Genomic DNA, 25,574 nt, shown 5'->3' on the forward strand with positions numbered 1-25,574 from the left:
ATTTTTCGTAGCTGTCTATATACCACCGCAGACCGATGCTGGAAATAAGACCGCACTCAATCAGCTGTATACGGCCATAAGCAAACAGGAAAACGCTCATCCAGAGGCAGCGCTCCTAGTGGCCGGGGACTTTAATGCAGGGAAACTCAAATCAGTTTTACCTAATTTCTATCAGCATGTTAAATGTGCAACCAGAGGGGAAAAAAAACTCTAGACCACCTTTACTCCACACACAGAGATGCGTACAAAGCTCTCCCTTGCCCTCCATTTGGCAAATCTGACCATAATTCTATCCTCCTGATTCCTGCTTACAAGCAAAAACTAAAGCAGGAAGTACCAGTGACTTGGTCAATAAGAAAGTGGTCAGATGAAGCAGATGCTAAACTACAGGACTGTTTTGCTAGCACAGACTGGAATATGTTCCGGGATTCTTCCGATGGCATTGAGGAGTACACCACATCAGACACTGGCTTCATCAATATGTGCATCGATGACGTCGTCCCCACAGTGACCGTACATATATTCCCCAACCAGAAGCCATGGACTACAGGCAATATCCGCACTGAGCTAAAGGGTAGAGCTGCCGCTTTCAAGTAGTGGGACTCTAACCCGGAAGTTTATAAGAAATCCCGCTATGCCCTCCGACAAACCATCAAACAGGCAAAGCTTCAATACAGGACTAAGATTGAACCGTACTACACCGGCGCTGACGCTCGTCGGATGTGGCAAGGCTTGCAAACTATTACAGACTACAAAGGGAAGCACAGCCACGAGCTGCCCAGTGACATGAACGTACCAGACGAGCTAAATTACTTCTATGCCCGCTTCGAGGCATGCAACACTGAAACATGCATGAGAGCACCAGCTGTTCCGGACGACTGTGTGATCACATTATTCACAACTAGATTTAGATGAGGTTCAGGGTTTAACAAATTATTTGTCCCAAATACAATGCTTTTAGTTTTCGAWATATTTAGGACTAGCTTATTACTAGTCACCCATTCTAAAAATGACTGCAGATCTTTGTTAGGGGTTGCAGTGATTTACTTGCCGTGGTAGTTGACGTGTATAATGTTGAGTCATCGGCGTACATAGACACACAGGCTTTATTCAATGCTAGTAGTAGGTCATTAGTAAAAAAGAAGAACAGTAGAGGGCTAAGACAGCTGCCTTGAAGAACAACCACACTCTACCTGGTTTACATTAGAGAGGCTTCCATTAAAGAAAACCCTCTGTGTTCTATTAGATAGGTAGCTCTCAATCCACGATATGGCAGATAACACATATGTTTTTTCAGCAACAGATTATGATCGATAATATAAGAAGCTGCATTGAAGTCTAACAACACAGCTCCTGTGTGATGGACTGGGTCGTACCACTATCATGTGGGTGCAGTAGTAGCTATAGATGTGTGATGGACTGGGTCGTACCACTATCATGCAGGGGTTGAGGAGGGCCAGGTCCAAGTTGTGGATGTCTGGGAAACAGCGGTAGTCCTCAGTCATCTCAGCGTATGACAGTCTGGGCTGCGTGGCACTCTATGTGGACGCACAGACATACAGTCAAAGAGAACAGTGCACAAACACAGACACGCCTTCCCTTCCTCTCTCCCATAGACACACTGACTAACTCCTAGGTCATATTCATTAGTGCATAGTGCAAAACGTAGCAAAACGTTTTGCAATGGAGAACAAAAATGAGAGTGAAGGTAGTTCCTCCACGGTTTCTTCCATTTGGTGCCTAATGAACACTAGGGCTGGGAATTGCCAGGGACCTCACAATATGATATTATCACAATACTTAGGTGGGATACTATATGTATTGAGATTCTTTATGTCACACTATTTTATATATTGCGAATCGATACTCTGATTTTATTGTGATTCGATGTTCAAACATACTGCTCACTATATGTCTGCTGCAAAGGAACAAAAGAGCCATGAGTAAACAAGTTTTGAGCAGTCATGGAAATAAAAGTGCTAAAAACATGTTGGCTCAACATATAAAAAGAAGATTAAAATCAAGATAAGATTAAGATAATCTTGCAATAATCTATTGTATAAATGTTTCCCCCCCATCACTAACTAATACGACCCTCATGAGGAGTGGGTTGGAACACTAACCGACTGGTTCTCTGTGTAGCAGACGCCACGGATGAGCAGGTTGACCAACTGGGACCGCAAGATGATGCCGTGGAAGGTCAGAGGTCGGAAGCACTCTTCCATGGTCCACTCCTCGCTAGGGGACTGGTCTGGATAAAGGTTAGGGTAGGGCACGTGTCTGGAAAGATACACACAGAAAAACACGTCAGCACAACATTTTCTCCAAATAAAAAACACCAGACTGGCTCATCACAGTTAATGGGAACTATCTATGTTTGACCTGCTTCTCCTTCTAAACATGCTTGCTAATTAAATAGAGGATGGGTCATTACCTGGTTTATGACTGCAGTAATGGGGTAAAGACATCAGTGCTAAGATCTGGTTATGACTTCAGTGGTTAGAACATACCATAGTATCTGTTTGAACACATCACCTAGTAGTCAAGCATTGTGTGTCTGCTACGTAGGTAACTCTGCAGTCTTCTTAGGAACAGGAAGGTACGGGCATCCTCACACTTCTCACGGGAAATTAAGCAGATGGAAAGATGTATACATCAAGACTTGGTCAATATGTAAACATATGGCTTCTAAGACATAAAGTAATCATATGAGTTTTTTTCCAAAAATGTGGTGTCTTTTCAGAATTGGAAGTTGGCAACAAAAAAAAAATCTAACTTGATTTCACCTAATTTTAACATTCGGTCATAAAGAGCACATGTTCAACTTAATAAAAAAACACAGTTTCCCATCTACAAAATGACTATAGTAGTTCCAAGTTCAATTTGTCACATGCACAAGTACAGTGAAATGCTTAACGTTCAAGCCCTTCCCAAAAGTGCAGTATTCAATATCAAAATAGTATAACAAAAATAAAACAGAAGAAATAAGAGAAAGAAAAAAACACAACTAGACTTTATACAGGGTCAGGGCCGGTGCCACATGTACAATGTGCAGGGATACTGGYGTGTTTGAGATAGTATGTACATGTAGGCAGGGATTAGGAGAAAGTGACTGGTAGCAGGATCAATAATGATAATAATAACAGTAAACAGTATGGCAGCAGAATAAGTGGTGGGTGGGTGTGTGCGTGGTGGTGAGTGTGTGTATGTGTGTGGGTGTTGATTAATCAACAATCATTTTAGCAGAAGCGTAAGTGTGTGGRGTCAGTAATGACTGTGTGACTGAGGGTGTACAGTATGTGAGTGTGCGCATGTGAGCATGTGTGTGTGCATGTGAGTAAGAGTGACAGTGAAGGTGTGTTAGAGTTGTGGCAGTCATGACATTTTGTCAGCCGGTTATTGTCATGCAAAAGAATGCCGGTCTCAAGGTAATTGACCGTTAATTAACATAAACACACATTTAGCATCTCCAGGCCTTCAAGCATACAAGCTACATACAAGACGCTGATGCGCACCTTTGGAACATCTACATTTAAAAAAGTATAATAAATCAATTTCATATACACCATCACAATAAATCCATTGTTTATTTTAGTCAGGTCTAAAGAAACATTATAGTATGAAGAAAATGTATTTTCCCAAAGAACAGAATATGAGTTGGCCTACTGTATAGTATCTGGCTATGATCCATGCCATAGGCTGTAGGCTTGTTCATTTCGCTGACAAGATATGCTTATAAGTCCCGTGCCATTATTTTATACTATATGATTTTACTTGAATAAAGATGACTTGAAACTGAATAAAATAGAAAGGATATTTTTCCCATTCTGGAGCGAGTGTGCATATGAAGTGGCTATGTTGAGCTAAAAGTGATCATTTGAAACAGGTCCTACATGCTAGATTTAGAGTTATTTGGCAACCTTAGTTGTGAATGATACAAACCTTAGAATGTTTTAGAAATCCAAACATAAATGGGCTGCATGATGCGACTATAGGATATTGATGATTTGAGAAGGTCACAAAAAAAGCTTGCGCTATGTTCCTTGCCTCAGGCTGCACACACTGTTCTCTCACCAAGTGATCATATTTTCACCCATCAGACTATTCTCAATTTAATCTTGACTTTACTAATATGTAAAATCAGTTTAGATTTAGAATGGCCCATTATCAAATGGACAGGAACAGGGGGGAAAATACATGTAATCTGTATGTACTCAAATAGCGAATGGAGGCCATGTGTTTTACCACCAGTCCGTTTTTCAATAATGCCTGGTAGGCTACTTCAGTTTTATAGCAGACCTGTGCTTCATATGAGCAGCTGAGAAATAAATATATCTACCCTTATTTCACTCGACGCGTCAACCACTGTTTGAGGAGCATGCTCTCGCTGCTGGACAGGTGATATTCTGCCCAAACTCTCTATGCCATGGACTCTCCAACCCTGTTCCTGCAGCTACCCAGCGCTTAATTTGGGAAACCAAGTGAAATCTGTTTGGGAACAGCGATAGTAACATGTTTATCTCAACAAAACATATTTCACTAAACTGTTGACAGCCCCTCTGCATGCTCAAGAAAGGAATAAAGGAAAGGAGATGGAAACGCATGGTGGTGAGATATTCTGTAAAGCTAAAGTTAATGTGCCACCCAATTAATTATGAAAATATAGAAAAATCCCTATTAATAGAATTTTCAAAATCAAATACAAATTCACTATAATTGTAGACTACCTGTAAGCCGCCCTGCACAATCAATGAACCAACAGCATCGCCTAGGGCTGTATGTACGCACGGTAATCTACTTTCATGCACCCTGGGCATGCTTTTTTTACATTTTACTGCGGTAATGACTCATGACTGACAGTGTGGCGGTAATACGGTCACCGCAACAGCCTTAAGGTGTGTGCGTCTGAGTGGGTAGAGACCTGTGGTTGGGCATAGAGTCAGTGTGGATAGTTTGTGGGAGAGCAGTAGTTGTTATCCATTTAACAGTCTTATGACCAGGAGATAAGTTGTTTAGGAGTCTGTTGGTCTGAGCCTTGATACACTGGTACCACCTGCCGGAAGGGAGCATGAAGAACAGTCCGTGTCTGAGGTGGCTGGAGTCTTAGGTCATTTTTGAGGCCATTTTCAGACACCGCATGGAATGTACGTCCTGGATGGCTGGGAGCTCACCACCAGTGATGCGCTGGGCCATCTACACCACTCTCTTCCCGTCGAGAGTGGTGCAGTTGCCATAACAGACGGTTATACAACCAGTCAGGATGGTGCAGCTGTAAAAGTTCCTAAGGATCTGAGGGGCCATGCCAAATCGTTTCAGCCTACTGAAGGCGAAGAGGCACTGCCATGCCTTCTTCACGACTGTGCTGGTGCCAATTCCTCAGTGATGAGGACACCGAGAAACTTGACCCTCTCCACTGTGGACCCATCAATGTGGATGAGGGTATGCACCCCCCATTTCTTGTATTCCACGATAAGCTCGTTGTAAATGGCTATTAAGTGCCAAATAAAGTAAAAGTCCAATGCAGTTGTTTTTATCTCAATAGCAAATTATTTCTGGGTAACAATTAAGTACATTACTGTGATTGTTTTCAATTAAAATTGTAAAAAAAAAAATATATATATTTGCTTCACAGCAGAAAGCAATTTCTCAAGCAAGGAATTAGCTACAGTAGGACTGTCTGGGATTAGTCTGAGCGAGGAGGGGAAAACTGAAAACTAGCTGTTATTTGGAACTCTTTCTTATAGAGGGTTGCCAGGTTGCGTATGACGCCTCCTAGAAACCATGTTGGAAGATCACCACGTCAATTCTTCCAACAACAACAGCTGAGTGGCTACCCCAAGCTGCATGATAACAGTGCCTAAAACTAGTTGATTCATCACCATGGTAAATTTCTGTTCAGTATTTGGCTGCTCTAACAAGGCAGGAAAGACAACGGGAAAAACATATTTTTTACAGATTACCCGCAATCATGAAACACCAAGGAGATAAGACTCAAGAACTGTCTGAAAAACAAAGAAACCTTTTTGTCAGTCAAGACCTGAACCCAGACAACTGTCAGTACAGGATCTGTTCTGTTGGTTAGTCTGATCAATTTATAGTTTAGTTTAGATTTTATGCTAACCAGGTGATGACAACAAGACTAAGTTAGCCAACATTAGCTACCTAATAGCGTGTAGTCTAGCTATTAGCATGTGTCTCTCTGCATGAGGTTCAAGTTTTGGGGAAGCTATTTTTTCCACCATAAAAATGTACCTTTATAATAAAGCATTGCATGCATCTATCAACGCATTTGCAGACTAATGTCAGCCTACTATTCCTAATGTGATGATTGGATAGTCATAATTTATTTGGATATTAATATAACTCAATCTAATCCTTGTGCATGGCTGAGCATGTAGTGGCATAGGTAAAATAAAAAAGGTTAAAATAAATAAATAAGCCTACAGGCTATATCAAAGATGTTTCTTTTCTTTCCTTTGCACAGGGAAAATGTGGCCTTTGATCAACACATTTCATGCAATTCTACTACACTATATATGACTGGAGACATTAGCAGAATCTTTTTTAATACGACAAATCACGMGGTAGCCTAGACCTTCTCTGCTGACACTGACAAACAGATCAATAAAAAAACTACCATGTCTTGAATGCAACTAATCTAAGCCATTTAGCCGGGAGGAGGACATTATTGTCCAAAATTCCAGTGGCACTGACACAATGATCGCTTTTTTATTGAACCTTTATTTAACTAGGCAAATCAGTTAAGAACAAATTCTTATTTACAATGACGGCCTACCGGGGAACAGTGGGTTAACTGCCTTGTTCAGGGGCAGAACGACAGAMTTTTACATTGTCAGCTCGGGGATTCAATCCAGCAACCTTTCGGTTACTGGCCCAACACTCTAACCACTAGACTACCTGCTGCCCCATTTGTTGAGAACTCTATTCATAAAGTGGGACAATGTATGGCCATTACAGCCTAGAACTAAGGCCTCAATGGGATAGGACAACCTGCTATGTTGACTTTTGGTTCTTCCAGCCCAACAATAGATTTKATCTCTATATGACACTAAATCCCCTCTATGAATTAAACACAACCAATCAAGAGCGCTGATGCTGTAGGTTAATCAGCTATCAAGACGCCCATGTCGACTGGATTCCCTCTGTGAAGATGAGCAATGCTGCAGCAGCATCAGTTTCTACTTCTACTATTTCGCCCTTTTCCAGATATGAAAGGAGATATCCCTCAGTTAGACAAAATGGTTGGTCAATCTGAATGATTCTGAATGATAATGAAGGGTGTAGCAATAACTGCTGATTAAACAGAAACACAGTTTCACAGTACACATGTATGAATAAATGAATTGTAATTTGGAACAACATGTAAAATACTATTATTTTATGACATTGTAAACATACTTTAATAGGCAATTTTGTTGTATTGTGTGTCATCTCTGCTTTGCCTTGCCTTATTAAATGAAATGTATTTCTTACAGCCTAACTATTCTTTCACAATTTAAACACATTTAGCATAGACAATGTAATTGTTGTGGTAGGCAAACCATCTTCATTATCACAGTGACCTCCTGTCACACCCTGATCTGTTTCACCTGTCTTGTGCTTGTCTCCACCCCCTCCAGGTGTCACCCATTTTCCCCATTATCACCTGTGCATTTATACCTGTGTTTTCTGTTTGTCTGTTGCCAGTTTGTCTTGTAAAGCCTACCAGCGTGTTTTTCCGTACTCCTGTTCGCGTTAGTCCCTGTTTTCTAGTTTTGACCATTCTGCCTGCCCTGACCCTGCCTGCCGTTCGGTACCTTTTGACACTGCACTGTATTACTGACCTCTGCCTGCCCTGACCCTGCCTTCCGTTCTGTACCTTACGGACTCTGCACTGGATTACTGACCTCTGCCTGCCCTGACCCTGCCTTCCGTTCTGTACCTTACGGACTCTGCACTGGATTACTGACCTCTGCCTGCCCTGACCCTGCCTGCCGTTCTGTACCTTATGGACATTGCACTGGATTACCGACCTCTGCCTGCCCTTGAACTGTCATTTTGCCTTTCCCGTTTTGTTTATAAACTTCTGATTTTTACTGTCTGCATCTGGGTCTTATCCTGAGGTCTGATACCTCCAAGTGCCAATCAGACCTTCTGGGAGAAAAGTATCTGGCATTGAACTTTGTAGAAGTAGTTGTGTCTGTTTTTATGCTAAGGATCCAATCTCCTGCTTCAACATTTCACTGGGGTTGGATTTGCACTAAACAATTTCATATCAGGATAAGGAATGTACAAAATCTAGTATAATGATAATATACATTGTCTATTGGTATCGCTTTTTAATTGAAAACATATAGCTCAACAACGTATTATGTAAACAATGTGTGAGGTCAGCTATTTGCTGCTTCAGATGCACAATGTCATGGGGTGCATTGCAAATGCCCATAAGGCTAATGCCGTCATACTGTAGGCCAGTGGTTCCCGACTCTGGTCTTCAAGTACCCCCAACAATACATATTTATATTGTAGCCCCGGATAAGCACACATTGATTGAACTTGTCAGTTGTCAGTAGTTGACAAGTTGAATCAGGTATGTTTGTCTGGGGCTATAACATAAATGTGTGCTGCTGAGGGGACTCAAGGACCGGAGTTGGGAACCACTGCTGCATTGGCGTTGTGCGTTGCGTCCCATTATCAGCTGCGAAATGGGATGACTGACATCCTGAGTGACAACTAATTGGAGAGCTTACAACTGAACAAGGTAATGTTCATTTGAGAATACAACAACCAAACACATGACAGATTCCTTCCACTCTTTATTGCAGGATTGTGATCTGCGATTAATCAACATTGACTAGTTCATCTTGAATAATAGTTAACAATACACTTACCTTCAAAGAATCAGCACTTTATTACATATCACAAAGTGTCCAAGTAAGCTAACTCAAAGGTTAGACATCTTAGTAACAAGTWGGCTATTATTACGAAAGCATAAGGGAAACAAAAGCTGTGTTCCAATACTCATACTAACTGTACTATTTGTGACATGAATTGAGTATATAGTATGCTTATTGGTCATAGTATCGATTAMAGTTAGTATGCCAAAAGTTCCCGGATGTCGTATTTAAATTCACCGAAATATGAAGTATACACGCAGAGGACAATATTTCTGTACTTTAGGGCCCATAATGCAATTATTTAGGAAATGGGTGTGGCTTCACATCGTTTTCAGGTTTGAAGAAAATGGGGTGCTCAATGGGGTGCTTTCGTAAATTCTCTCTGGCTATCTTCTCGTCTGAGTGTACCAGAGCACAGAATTAATTTACGAGCGCTCAACACCCGTTGAATATGGCCGGTGTCAGTAAACGTTGGCAAAAAGGAATAATAAAAGTTGCCAGCAGCACAGTTAGTCACCAACGCTCTGGATAACATAAACTGCCTAACCAGCTCTGCTAGGGTGAGTAAAATGGTCAGAGTGGTCTCATAGCCAACGTTAGCTTGGGTGCCGTTGTAAGGTCAGAACGCTCAAATCAACCCTACTCCTCGGCCAGAGTGTCCAGTGTGCACTCCGAGAGCGAAACGCTCTGAATTTACAAACGGACAATCTGACAACGCCTTAACATTACGAGCTCACTCTGGCACTCCACATTGAATTTAAGAACACACCCGAAGTCGTAAAATGTCTAACTAGTAATTTATGCTGACTAGCTAGCAAGAGGTTGCACAGCATAAACTTCCGGTAGACAGGCGAAGAGCTAGTACGCTCAACTGAAAGCATACTGTTCATTTACAGTATACTAAAATGAACTTATGTAGTATATACTCATTAAGTATGTAGTATTCAGTATGTTAGTATGGGTATTCGAACACAGCTCTAGTCAATACCAGAGGTAGCCAACCTCGCTCCACTGACCCCTGATCTACCTGGTGAGCAAACTTCTATTCCAACCCAGCAATAGCACACTTGATTATCAACTAATTAGGTTTGATAAATGGAATCAGGTYTGTTAGAGCTGGGCTGGAACTGAAGCCTGCACACCCAGCAGGGTTGGCCTACTCCAGTTGTAATAGGTTTATATACATTGTCTTTTTTAAATTGTATTTTTGTTTAAAACATTTGCTAAAGATGTACCCTTATTCTATTGGGACATTCATTGGGACCTTTCTCTTCATCTGCAGACAGGGTTTCACAGCTCTCTGTATCTGAGAACAGAAAACATCACAAAGAAACTGGGTMCATTATACTCAAATCAGAGAGCACTGAATATTACGTTGCTATATCTCTGTCATTTTGGAACTGGAACTGAAGAATCTTTTCAAAATGTCCTCCCACAAAGGTACATYCCCTATCCAGAGTAACCTACTCCCCTTCTCTGACAGGTTTAGCTAATAATAATGTTTATCATTTTCAAAATATATTTACTTACTTGAATAGCTTCTCCAACTGCATCTGTTTTCTGGGTTCTTAATAATGGGCAATCTTCCCGATGTTTCTGGTGGTAGAAAAACACAGCCAGCCATATGGACGATTGGAGYACTTCCACCAGACTGAATCTGGTCTTCCAACACGGCGTCTGGTGTGGTTGCTAGGTGATTTGTGATGCAACTGCAACCCCTTTATTGGTCTATTAACTAATTTACCGCCTAGTGATGACACAGGCAGGCAAAAACTCCATCTGACCAAAACAGGCTGACATTTCAGATGGTCTTTTCAAACAGCTCTTACACTAAAAGGGCATTATAATTTTTTTTAAAGTCAGAGTATTAGTCCAACCTCAGCGTGGAAATTTGTGACTCGTTTCAGGAAACTAGGCGTATGTCGCACGTCACTACTTCACAGGAGACATTTTGTGATCAAAATGCTTTTTTTGTCAGAAATGCCTTCTGGAACATGTGAACTTTCATGTGCCTTAATAACAGACGTGTATGCCATCTGTAAACACAAATAAAAGTGTTAAATTACGAGGGTAGTTGGTTTAGTCATGGAAAAAGTCAGGAACCTTCCCACTAGCCATGATTGGCTGAGATTATGGATGGGCTGGACATTCCGAGAGATGAGATAAGATCAGATTGGTCTGCCATGTAGCATGCTTCTGTCTATAACATGAGCTGCACAGTATGTGTAGGTAATCCTTCCTAACAAGGATTTTTTTGAAAGATCGCTCTCCAATTTCTGGAGGACCGAGTTTTGAAATCAGTGGAATGCCCAGTGGAAGCAGAGTATGATAGCTAAGGAGATGCTGAAATTCAGGCGTTTGATTGCAAATGCGAAGGGAGTCAAAAAGAGAACACAGAAGGCTGTTGTATAAAACATCTGTCTCCGGATTACATCTTCAAACCTAGGGCAACCATAGCATCCGTGACAGAGAGGGAGAAGCGTTCATCCATGTATATGGGTAAGAGAGTCTAACTACATTGTCAGACATTATCCGTTTCTAATTTTGGGAGAAAGTAATTTTCATTGCAAGTTAAAGCGTACTGTTAGCTAGCTAGCTAACATTAACTAGCTAACTCCCTAGCTAACATTAGATGTATGGCCTGTGTAGTAATATTATTCATATCGCAGAGCAATTTGCATTGCTAGTTATAGCCTAATGTGAGCTAGCTAGCTAACATTGTACCTAGTTAGTTAGCGTTTAGCTACCTGTTGATTCATGCAGGGTAGTAACCTTATGAGTTGGGATTATAGTTCATTGTTTAGCTAGCTAACATGTCTAAACAAAAAAGACTCCACTATGCAAGTAACCATTTCACAGTACCGTTTACACCTTCTGTATCCTGTGCATGTGACAAATAAACATTTTATTTGATATAGTGTGTTTACCACAGGAGGCTGCTGAGGGGAGAATGGCTCATAATAATGTCCAGAACAAAGCGGAATGGTATCAAACACCTGGAAACCATGTGTTTGATACCATTCCCCTGATACCGCTCCAGTCATTAACACAAGCAAGTTCTCCCCAATTAAGGTGCCACCAACCTCCTGTGGTGTTTACCAGAGATGGTAATGTGAAGAACAAGATGACCTGCAACAAAGTCAAATTAGGATGTAACGTTAGGCCAACGAGACAGTGTCCAGGTTCTAAAATTGTCCGGTAGAATGCCCTGCTTTTATTCCGTCACACTAACAAACGTAAGCTATTTTCTGTAATTAGCTCGCCATTAACTTGTAAATAATAATCTTGTTGTGATTTATTTTCCTGTAATAATGAATGACAACTGTATACAGACATGTCGATAGACATAGTATGAAACAGCCTTTGGTCTTGAAATCTTTGGTTGTTTAGTACTGTTTAGCACTCAGTTGTGAATCTATAAGGGTATGCGCGAAATGCCGTTGGGGGTACGCCAAATAAAAATGTGATTAACATTTGAAAACAGTCCATTTAGATTTTCCAACGAGGCTATACATTTGGGTGATGTTTTTTTCTCTCGCCTGAGTAGCCTCGTTTCAGTGCCAACCTTTTTTTGTAACCATCTGATGTTCAGTGAAATAACAACAATGTCAAATACAGGTAGCCTAGTCAAATAATTAACATCCAATCACATTAACCGTTACTCTCTTGTGGGAATTCCACTAACATTCCGTATGTAGCCAAACGTAGCTGCTGCTCATTTAATTTGCTCGAAAATGGATAAATGGTTAAAAAAGGTAAGGCCGTGTTCATAGAACAGTACTACCAGCAGTACTACACCTGCACCTGTCGACGACACAAGTTGTTCTGCTTCCACGAGCACATCCAATGCTAGCATCAGTAATTCTACATTTGTTGCTAGCCCAGCTAGCATGGACACTGGCAGTTGTGAATCTGATGCAGCCAAAGAGCTACTGCCCCCTTACCCGGGAAAGCACCAAACAGACAGGGGCGTTGGACCCTCGAAGAGGCGCAAATATGATGAGAACTACATTGATTTGGGGTTCACCTATATTGGGAGTAGTGCCTTTCCCTAGCCACAGTGTGTTATATGTGCAAAGGTCTCACAACTCGATGAAACCTTCACTCTTGCGAAGACATTTAGAAACAAAACATGCCACYTGAGTTTTTTGATCGAGAATTAAGACGACTTTCGAGTAGTAAGACATGTATAAAAGCAACATACCATTAATAAGAAGGGGCTAGAAGCGTGTTATATGGTGAGCTACCGAGTGGCTAGGACAGGCAAGCCCCATACTATTGTGGAGGACTTAATTCTTCCTACTGCCGTGGATATGGCTGGGACAATGTTGGGGGAAAAGGCCCAAAAATTGCCTTCATCAAACAACACTGTTTCACGACGCACTAGTGACATGGCAGGAGATGTTTTGAAACAAGTACTGCTTTGCATACAAGCCTGTGAATTTTATGCGTTATACAACTGGATGAGTCAACAGATGTGGCGGGCCTGGTACATGTCCGTTACGTTTATGGGGGGGTCAATTAAGGAAGACATCCTCGACTGCAAACCACTGGAAACCAGGACAACAAGAGAGGATATTTTTAAAGTACTGGACAGCTTTGTGTCATCAAATGGACTTTGGTTGTCAAGATGTGTTGGTATCTGTACTGATGGCGCAAAAGCCATGACAGGAAGACATAGTTAAAATGGTTAACTTCGTTAAAGCAAGGCCCCTGAACTCTCGTGTATTTTCTGCACTATACAATGATATGGGCAGCGACCATGTAACGCTTTTACAACATACAGACGTGCGCTGGTTATCAAGGGGCAAAGTATTGACACGTTTTGTTTAATTGAGAGACTAGCTTAAAGTTTTTATTACTGACCATTTTCACTTGTCTGACCGCTTGCATGATGACGAGTTTCTCACACGACTGGCCTATCTGGGTGATGTTTTTTCTCACCTGAATGATCTAAATCTATTACAGGGACTCTCCGCAACTATATTCAACGTGCGGGATAAAATTGAGGCTATGATTAAGAAGTTGGAGCTCTTCTCTGTCTGCATTAACAAAGACAACACACAGGTCTTTCCATCATTGTATGATTTTTTTGTGTGCAAATGAACTCAAGCTTACAGACAATATCAAATGTGATTTAGAGAAGCGCCTGAGTTAGCGCAATTACGCAGGTACTTTACCGAAACGYACAACACAAACAACGGGATTCGTTATCCCTTTCATGCCCTGCCTCCAGTCCACTTACCAATATCTGAACAAGAGAGCCTCATTGAAATTGCAACAAGCAGTTCTGAGAAAATTTAATTTAATCAGAAGCCACTGACAGATTTCTGGACAAGGCTGCACTCAGAGTATCCTGCCTTGGCAAATGGCGCTGTAAAGACACTGATGCCCTTTGCAACCACGTACCTATGTGAGAGTGGATTCTCGGCCCTCACTAGCATGAAAACTAAATACAGGCACAGACTGTGTGTAGAAATTTATTTAAGACAGACTCTCTCCACTACAACCCAACATTGCAGAGTTACAGTGCCTTGCAAAACTATTCACCCCCTTGGCGTTTTTCCTATTTTGTTGCATTACAACCTGTAATTTAAATAGATTTTTATTTGGATTTCATGTAATGGACATACAGAAAATAGTCCAAATTGGTGAAGTGAAATGAAAAATGTCTTATTTTTTTTAAATTCAAAGCTGAAAAGTGGTGCGTGCATATGTATTCACCCCCTTTGCTATGAATCCGCTAAATAAGAACTAGTGCAACCAACTACCTTCAGAAGTCACATAACTAATTAAATAAAGTCCACCTGTGTGCAATCTAAGTGTCACATGATCTGTCACATGATCTCAGTATAGAAACACCTGTTCTTTTAAGGCCCCGGGGTCTGCAACACCACTAAGCTAGGGGCACCACCAAGCATGCATGGATAACATGTACAAGTAGGCCACCCCAATTAATCAAGAGCGAAGTGATGCATTTTGACAATTAAATATAGACTCATGATTGGACATATTAACATAGTGCTTGGTAGACCAGTATTTATGAGGGTTTACTTTGGTCAATCACATTGTTTGTATTGACCTGTGGAGCCTGCTGTTGTTCAGCAAGTTGATTACAATTTAGCACATGCAGGTGAACATTATAGTCACCCATTCAGATGTATACATTCAATACATACAGTACTAGTCAAAAGTTTGGACACCTACTCATTCAAGGGTTTTTCTTTATTTTCACTGTTATTCTACAATATAGAAAATAGTAAAAATAAAGAGAAACCCTTGAATGAGTAGGTGTATCCAAACTATTGACTGGTACTGTATACACACACACATGTATATACACATTAATTCTGAAAGGATTGGAATCCCGTTCATTTTTCCACATTTTGTTACGTTCCAGCCTTGTTTAAAAATGTATTAAATAAAAAATATATTTTAATCCCTACACACAATACACCATAATGACAAAGGGTCAACAGGTTTTTAGATGTTTTTGCTCTGACAGAGCACCAGAGTACCTTTGTGGAGATGGGAGAACCTTCCAGAAGGACAACCATCTCTGCAGCACTCCACCAATCAGACCTTTATGGTAGAGAAGCCAGACGGAAGCCATTCCTCAGTAAAAAGGTACGCGACAGCCCGCTTGGAGTTTGCCAAAACGCAAATAAAGGACTCTCAGACCATGAGAAACAAGATTCTATTGTCTGATAAAACCAAGATTGATCTCTGAATGCCAAGCGTTATATCTGGAGAAAACCTGGCACCATCCTTACGGTGAAGCATGGTGGTCGCAGCATTATGCTGTGGGGATGTTTTCAGCAGCAGGGACTGGGAGACTGGTCAGGATCGAGGGAAAAATGGATGGAGCAAAGTACAGAGACATCCTTGATGAAAACCTGCTCCAGAGCACTCAGGACCTCAGACTGGGGCGAAGGTTCACCTTCCAACAGGACAACGACCCCAAGCACACAGCCAAGACAACGCAGGAGTGGCTTCAGGACAAGTCTCTGAATGTCCTTGAGTGGCCGAGCCAGAGTCTGGACTTAAACCCGATCGAGCATCTCTGGAGAGACCTGAAAATACCTGAGCAGCAACGATCGCCATCCAACCTATTAGAGCTTGAGAGCATCTGCAGAGAGGAATGGGTGAAACTCCCCAAATACAGGTGTGCCAAGCTTGTAGCATCATACCCAAGAAGACTTGAGGCTGTAATCACTGCCAAAGGAGCTTCAAAGTACTGAGTCTGAATATTTATGTAAATGTGTTATTTCAGTTTCTAAAAACCTGTTTTCGCTTTGTCATTATGGGGTCTTTTGTGTAGATTAAGAGGGTAAAAACTTTTAGAATAAGGTTGTAAAGTGAAATTTGGAAAAAGTGAAGGGATCTCAATACTTTCCTGTATGCACTGTACATACATACCGTACATATAAACTCAGCAAAAAAGAAACGTCCCTTTTTCAGGACCCTGTCTTTCAAAGATAATTCGTAAAAACCCAAATAACTTCACAGATCTTCATTGTAAAGGGTTTAAACATTGTTTCCCATGCTTGTTCAATGAACCATAAATAATTAATGAACATGCACCTGTGGAACAGTCGTTAAGACACTAACAGCTTACAGACGGTAGGCAATTAAGGTCACAGTTAAGAAAACTTAGGACACTAAAGGAGGCCTTTCTACTGACTCTGAAAAACACCAAAAGAAAGATGCCTAGGGTCCCTGCTCATCTGCGTGAACGTGCCTTAGGCATGCTGCAAGGAGGCATGAGGACTGCAGATGTGGCCAGGGCAATAAATTGCAATGTCCGTACTGTGAGACGTCTAAGACAGTGCTACAGGGAGACAAGACGGACAGCTGATCGTCCTCGCAGTGGCAGACCASGTGAAACACCAGCACAGGATCGGTACATCCGTACATCACACCTGCGGGACAGGTACAGGATGGCAACAACAACTGATCGAGTTACACCACGAATACACAATCCCTCCATCAGTGCTCAGACTGTCCACAATAGGCTGAGAGAGGCTGGACTGAGAACTGCAAGGCTGCTGGGTTTTTCATCCTCAACAGTTTCCCATGTGTATCAAGATTGGTTCACCACCCAAAGGACATCCAGCCAACTTGACAACTGTAGGAAGCATTGGGGTCAACATAGGCCAGCATCCCTGTGGAACGCTTTCGACACCTTGTCGAGTAAATGCCCGACAATTTTAAGGTTTTCTGAGAAGAAAAGGGAGTGGTGCAACTGAATATTCGGAAAATGTTCTTAATGTTTGGTATACTCAGTGTATTGTGGAAGAAAACAATAATTTCAAACCTACCATTTGTACATGATAACGTCTCTCTATTATGCGTGGGAATACTTGGGAACAGATTTACAAAATTGAAAAATCACTTGGAGCTGATTTCCTGGTTATCATCATCTTTAATGTCCCACAATGAAAAAAGACCAAAAAATAAAACATGTTTTTTGTTTTTGCTCAGAAAACTTTGAGGGCCAAATAAAACCAATCGCTGCCAGTTGGGGAACCCTGACCCATATTAAAGACCTAGAAGCCATGGGTCCATCACAACAAACAAGCTGAACTTCGCACATACCACTGTGTTAACCAATGATATTTATTAACCCTGGAACGCTGATACTGTCTATTGAGCAATGAGAGGCTTTGAAGCCACCAGCGGGCCATATTGGCACTCCCCAGAAGAAGCAGTCATCCACAGGAATGAACGAAATTCTACAGTATTTAAATTAAATATTTCAATAACAGAAACACCTGTCTCAACGTCAACGTTTTTTTATTTTTTATTTAACCTTTATTTAACTAGGCAAGTCAGTTAAGAACAAATTGTTATTTAGAAGCGACTCCGGGATGCTGGCCTTCTCGGCAGAGTTGCAAAGAAAAAGCCATATCTCAGACTGGTCAATAAAAAGAAAAGATTAAGATGGGCAAAGTAACACAGACACTGGACAGAGGAACTCTGCCTAGAAGGCCAGCATCCCGGAGTCACCTCTTCACTGTTGACGTTGAGACTGGTGTTTTGCAGGTACTATTTAATGAAGCTGCCAGTTGAGGACACTAATGTACTTGTCCTCTTGCTCAGTTGTGCACCGGGGCCTCCCACTCCTCTTTCTATTCTGGTTAGAGCCCGTTTGCGCTGTTCTGTGAAGGGAGTAGTACACTGCCAAGAAACTGAAGATCTCGTACTACGCTATTTCTTGCATGGAATAGCCTTCATTTCTCAGAACAAGAATAGACTGACGAGTTTCAGAAGAAAGTTCTTTGTTTCTGGCCATTTTGACCCCGTAATCGAACCCACAAATGCTGATGCTCCAGATACTCAACTAGTCTAAAGAAGGCCAGTTMTATTGCTTTTCCCATGATATCAAGCAAAGAGGCACTGAGTTTGAAGGTAGGCCTTGAAATACATCCACAGGTACACCTCCAATTCACTCAAATTATGTCAATTAGCCTATCAGAAGCTTCTAAAGCCATGACGTCATTTTCTGGAATTTTCCAAGCTGTTTAAAGGCACAGTCAACTTAGTGAATGTAAACTTCTGACCGACTGGAATTGTAATACAGTGAATTATAAGTGAAATAATCTGTCTGTAAACAATTATTGAATCTATTGATTAGAATGTGTGCAATGTTTATACTAATACAGTTCAGAAGAATGAGGGACTCAAAATCCACATTTGAGCCAAGTCAAAGTTACAGCGATGGTCACATGGTTGATATTGTAAAAAATGGGATGGTGTCAACTCAGGGGTGGGAATGAAGGTGTGTGTGCGTACGGGTGTGTGTGAGCGTATGTGGGTTTCACCTCCTCTCCAGCATCTGCTGCAGCATTTCCTGGCCCTCCTCCACGGCAGCTCGCTGGACGGATACGACTTCATGGACTGGCAGCGCCGCCGCTGTTCCCCTGCCCGRGTCAGCACGCTCGCTTTCTGAGAGGGGGGAGGGCACGGTTACACACGTGCACATAGAAAATAATACAAATTATTTGGTGGATGCTCATATTTGTCCTTTTTCACACATGTACAAGTGTGTATCATACACATTTGTGACATGGAAATGTGTTTTATGCATATCCCAACTCTCCCCGAGACACCCTCGGGCAGTGGGGTCATGGCCAGGGTCAGCCATTATCAACAGCAACCCTGGAGCAATTAGGGTTAAGTGCCTTGCTCGTGGACACGTCGACATATTTTTCACCTTGTCGGCTCGGGGATTTAAACTAGCGACCTTTCGGTTACTGGCCCAATGCTCTAACCACTAAGCTCCCGTGTACACACACACACACACACACACACACACACACACACACACACACACACACACACACACACACACACACACACACACCTGTTGATTTAGTGTACAACAAGAGACCATGAACAACTCACTGTCTGTCTGTGCATCCGTTTCCTACATTCCCTTGATATAACCACTGCCCTGACATAGAACGTTTGTTGTTGCCTATCCAATCGTGTCAAATCAGTAAGTCCCATGTGATTTACACATCCCTTTAAATCAACAACACATCACACCGTGCTTTACAGTAACAACACTACAAGAAGGAAAGGAAGGATAACCTACATTTTCAAACTATTGGAAACAGGGCCAAATTAACAGGCCTATAGAGTGCCTTCAAAAAGTATTCATACCCCTTGACTTATTCCACATTTTCTTGTGTTTACAGTCTGAATTCAAAATGTATCAAATATATTTTTCTCACCCATCTACACACAATACCCCATAATGACAGAGTGAAAATATGTTTTTAGAAATGTTTGCAAATGTATTGAAAATAAAATACTGAAATTTCTTATTTTCTGCGGCAGGGACTGGGAGACAGGTAGGGATAGAGGGAACAATGAATGAAGGCAAATACAGGCAAATCCTTGACGAGAACCTGTTACAGAGTGCAAACAATCTTAGACTGGGGCAAAGTAGATGGGTGAGAGAAAAAACATCTAATCCATGGTGAATTCAGGCTGTAATAAGTCTGTAATAAGTCAAGAGGTATGAATACTTTAAGGTACTGTAGATGGCACCAGCCCATGCATTATACAGTATAACAGAGCTCTGACTCCCCCTGGTGGCAGCTTGTGGTATGGCTAGGGCACCTTCACCAGGGGGGGATTTCATTAGTTGCAGATAGTAGCAAAAACGTCTGGTCTGTTGCAAAAACGGGAACAATGGAAAATGGAAAACGTTTCGCAACGAAAACGAGTTTATTTTGGACAAATTCAGGTCGTTCCCCCCCACCATTTGCTTCCGTTTGGTTCAGTAAACGGTTTCCATTGCAATGCGTTTTGCAAAAGGCCAAACATTTTGCTACGGTCTGCGACTAATGAATACACCCCAGGACAAAACTTTGTGAAAGGTTCAGATAGAAATAAGTTATGTAGAACAAACATACTTCTAACATCTAGAATAAGAAATCATGTCGGCTCTATTCATGATATTTCTATCTGCACGTGGCCCTGGCTCCTACCTTGAAGCGAATGTTGTTGCTGATGAGGATGTTGCCCTTCATGAACTCGTGCTCATTGTCCCTGTTCTTGGTAACCACGGGGAAAGCGTGGTAGACGGTGGTGCACAGGATGCTCACCAGGGACTGGATGCGCGTGTGGGGGTACACGTACGTCGGGTTGGGTTACATGATGTCACTGGTTGTCAGTCTGGGAGACAAACGAGAGACACATACGTGCCAGGGTTAGGGTCCAAATTCATTAATTGAAAAAAGGTAATCTATTTTCAAGGTCTTCACGAAACTGAAAAGCAGGAGCAATTTATATCAAGTATTTATTTAGAAAAAAAATGTTTTATCCCTTCCTGAATTGAGTGACTTGAATTGGAATTGAACACAGCAGCAGATTACACAGTTGCCTAAAGTTGTAAAAGGGCCACACAGCATACTGTATGTGTATACTGAAGAAAAACGTGTTAGCTTGAAGTTAATTTGGATACAAGTGTCTGTTTAATGACTACTGATCTTTACTATCATAAATGTAGTATTTGTTTCTTACTTGTCCATCTCCATCTCTGTTTCCCACTCCAGCATTGGCACTCCTCTCAGATGAATGTGGATGTCATAGATGCCCTTARTGAAGAAATCCCCTGTCCCTGGCCACCTGAGCACACACACCATCCTGTAAGCACTAACACTGACGCAAGTGCACTAAATTGTGAATGTAAGTTCAAATCAATGAAGTGTACTTTACCATGAGGGTTATCATAATGAGTAAGCTGTAGGTGATCTCATTGGTTGATTCGAGGAGAATGACAGTCAAGCCTCCCAGGAAGGCAGCTGCTCCAATTAGAGCAAAGGTCCCGGTGTAGATGTCTATCCCCAGAATGCTGTGGCAACAGGACAGCCAAAGGAGCCAATCAGGAAGAGCAGTGTCAGGAAGTGAGCATAAAAGCATGCAGAAGACTCTCAGGCTTACTTCTAGCAGTGTCAACTCAAATTGCATTATCTTCTTGTTCCGAGAAACACAAAACTAATCCATGAACCAATAACTATAAAGATAACTGGCTGCTTATTCCAAAAAAGTTAAGATAACTCTCTCCCACGGACATCCTAGTGTGACACATAGCAGTCATTACCCTCAGTTGAGCAGAACTGAAAATACCCGAGTCTGACAAAGCTGAGGAAGAAGTAGAAGTGGGCTGAAGAGAGAAACTCAGAGAGCGGGAGAGAGAAGCACTGAGAGAACATGTTCGGTCAGCAGATTCCCTCTCAGAGGATGTCATCTCTAAAAAGTAGCATTTGTAAGCATTTTTCACTTTCCAAGAGATAGAAACTCCATGGGAAGAGCCAAACTATACTTTATAAATACTGGCGCTGGGAAAGTAGGTGAGAGATTTCCAAACCAACAGATTTCAAATCATATAAACCAGAGCAGTATATAGCTAAATGTCTATACATGTATATGACTCTGATATACACCACTACCATTTATGGACCTCTTGCTATGAGACGGTTGCACTTACGTATTGGAGTACAGATTATCTGAATGCTGGGTTTACATTTCGAGAACATTTGATTGTGAGAACGTTGGCCTAACATTTCTAGAACATTATCAGAACGTTGGACTTAGGTTGGCCACCAGGCGTCCGAAAGCGCCARCACAGAGCAGTGAGTGCACAAAGAGGCCACTGTGCACCGACACGCCATACGTCCAGCACGTTAAGAGCAAGTACAGCACAAAGAACACTGTCAGCGTCACGGGGCTGAAAGTACCTACAGAGACAGACAGGAAACACAGTAAATGACACATCACATGACAAAGAGGGTCAATATAGCATGGGCTGCACAACTCCAGCCGAGCTGATGTTCTACCTCGTAAAACAACCACAGCAGTAACAGAAAGTGCCAGGGAGAAAAAAGAGCAAGCAGAACTGCAGAGTTGTTCACGCCTGAGGATAAATATATAGCAGGCCGCAGAGGTGTTCACTCCTGAGGTTAAATATATAGCAGGCCGCAGAGGTGTTCACTCCTGAGGATAAATATATAGCAGGCCACAGAGGTGTTCACTCCTGAGGATAAATATATAGCAGGCGCAGAGGTGTTTCACTCCTGACAGGGATAAATATATAGCAGGCCACAGAGGTGTTCACTCCTGAGGATAAATATGATAGCAGGCCACAGAGTTGTTTTCATTCCTGAGGTAAATATATAGCAGGGCACAGAGGTGTTCACTCTGAGGATAATATATAGCAGGCCACAGAGGTGTTCACTCCTGAGGATAAATATATAGAGGCCACAGAGGTGTTCACTCCTGAGGATAAATATATTAGCAGGCCACAGAGGTGTTCACTCCTGAGGATAAATATATAGCAGGCCACAGAGTTTGTTCACTCCTCTGAGGTTAAATATATAGCAGGCACAGAGGTGTTCACTCCTGAGGATAAATATATAGCAGGCCACAGAGGTGTTCACTCCTGAGGATAAATATATAGCAGGCCACAGAGTTGTTCATCCTGAGGTTAAATATATAGCAGGTCACAGAGGTGTTCACTCCTGAGGATAAATATATAGGCAGGCCACAAGAGGTTTCACTCCTGAGGATAAATATATAGCAGGCCACAGAGTTGTTCACTCCTGAGGATAAATATATAGCAGGCCACAGAGGTGTTCACTCCTGAGGATAAATATATAGCAGGTCACAGAGGTGTTCATTATGTTCAGTATGATGATTGACTAAAGTACAGCCATCACCAGTACACTGAAACAAGCACATTTATATCTTTCAGTGTGTATATGTATAGGGAGTGAGACCAGGGGCCGAGGTGCGAATTACGGGGGAGCTCCCCTGAATGAGACATTAGCTCCCCTTAACGCAGCAAAAGTCAAACTTTGGGGTGGTCTCTAAATAACGCTAATTGAACCATTCTCCTATTTGTTTACAAGCCAGGGATAAATATGTTTTACAGTGGTAAATATGAAAATAAAAGCTTTCAAATGAAACGAACACCCCCAATTCTCTGTCGTGGTTTAAATAATTTATTTCGACGTGGCTGCACAAACTGTCTCCCTGTCCATGACTGGTACTGTAGAATTCTATAGCTGGCTAGACAMTGGCGCTGTCCACTCAGTATTGCTGAATTTCAGCCTCAGCTGAGCTCCTTTAAAAACGCATAGATTTTCCTTTGTACTTCCTCATTTGCGCCATTTGTTTGCCATGTGTCCTTGATGAAATAGCCTTTATTCCGATGCATTAGATTTATCCGTTGATTTATAATTGTTTGCTTTTGTCAGTCAGCTGTTTAGAGCGCTCATTGCTTTGTATTTCTGGTATTCGTGTTCTCCATGCCGTCCGTGGCAAGAAGAAGTAGATCATTTAATATTTTCTTTCCTGGCTCAGCTGATCATGGTCTACAATATCACTATACAACTAGCCTTCAGCTCGACACCAATGCGCATCCAATCCATTCAACAAGTATATGTTAATGACAGTAGTTGACTTTCGGGTTAGAAGCATTCGATTTTGCAATGGCATAGTCCTACATTATTTTGTATGTGTACCCTTGACAACAGTTTTCAATGCGAAGCATAATGAACTATTGGGTAGGCATAGTTACACTTACAGTGCACTTTCCGAGATCTCCAAGATCCAGGATTCACACAGGGTTTAAGTTCAATGTTCTAATTCAATTGTTAAATGCTTAATAATGACAAATAACACAGTCATAAATGTCATTACTGTAAGGAAAGGTAGTGTTTTACGTCACATATGTGAAGATTCCAAGCATTCAACTCATGAATTATGGACAACTCATGAACTAGGGTGTACACATGTTTTGATTAATCTCATGTTGGTCTATTAAATTGAATGTAGGTTACCTGTTCTGCGTGTGCTCATGTGTGTAAAATTGCCTCGGCTAAGAGGGTAGGCTACCGGCACTGTAGGTCTGGTGGTGGGTAAACGCAGGTTAACCCCCTTTTTCTGAAAAATGCATTGAAAGTATAGGGAGAATTACTTTTTTCACCGCGACCAGCAATCAGAGTTTACCCACCTAGTGTTTTTTACCACAACATCACTGGCTACTGGTAGGTCTATTTGAAGTTCATGGTAATTCACATTGTAGCCTAGTCTAGTAAATTGACCATGAGTGTGTTTGGGTGACCATCCCAGTTTCAGCCCCATTTCAGGTGTCCTGACTTTTCAGGCTACAAAAAAGGTCAATTTGTCAACAAGACGCATCAATTATTGTAGGCCTAATCAATGGACGCCTAATCAATGGACGCCTAATCAATGGAGGCCTAATCAATGGAGGCCTAATCAATGGCATTAGGCCCACTTTATGTTTTTTTTTATAAACAGATATCTATTTCCATTCATCAGAGTGTACATGCAGTGCACAGTTTGGACACTGGAATTATTTTGGAGTGGACGAACATGCACAGGTAGCCTACTTTTTTGAAGGGATTTGTTTTACAATCAGATGAAAACATCATGACTGGTTGTGTTAATGCCACATTAAAAGGTTAGATGACATCTTTATTATTAGGCCCATAAACAATGTAACGCACGTACACCCACCCAATAGAGACAGCCCTGTTCAAAGAAAAAACAGAATAAGCCTGGTCCTGGAACTAAGAAGTACTTTTACATGGAGATTCTTCATTGAGCATGCTGTTTAATACAGGAGGGGGATAAGTTTTGCCCTTCAGATCAGATGGGAGCCTGTCCATAATCACATTCATTATGGCCTAAAACAGGGCTCCCCAATTACATTCAGCGATGGGACAAATTTGGCCTATTGGGAAACCCTGATCTAAAATGTCAAACTGATCCTAGGTCAGGTCCTGTCTCACCGTCCTGGTGGAAAAGTTGGTGGATGGCCACCTCCTGAGAGTTGGAGAACAGAGTGGCCATGTCGTTGTATGTCTTGTTGGGACAGAAAAACTGGCGGATGGTGGAGTTGATGACGTTTTCCTTGAGTGACACCTAAAAAAACACCATATCCAGATTACAAAAATGACCCAACACGGTCATTATAATTACAGATCAAGCTGCACGAGCAGGAGACATGTGAAAAAGAAAAGACTCTAGTCTAACAGAAGTTGAATCCTAACTTCAGCTTAAGTTGGTATTTACCCCTAAACTCATAAGTGTGAGTTATTAAGACACATTTCCATCCTTAGGTCTTCATGGCTAAAA

The 25,574-nt window shown here is 41.7% G+C and overlaps 1 pseudogene; it reads right to left on the reverse strand.

Moving 5' to 3' along the window:
- Positions 1-25,574, reverse strand: part of LOC112068445 (H(+)/Cl(-) exchange transporter 6-like) — a 48,415-nt pseudogene that overhangs the window by 8,504 nt on the left and 14,337 nt on the right.

This window comes from Salvelinus sp. IW2-2015, unplaced genomic scaffold (assembly GCF_002910315.2).
Source record: "Salvelinus sp. IW2-2015 unplaced genomic scaffold, ASM291031v2 Un_scaffold516, whole genome shotgun sequence".
NCBI lineage: Eukaryota > Metazoa > Chordata > Actinopteri > Salmoniformes > Salmonidae > Salvelinus > Salvelinus sp. IW2-2015.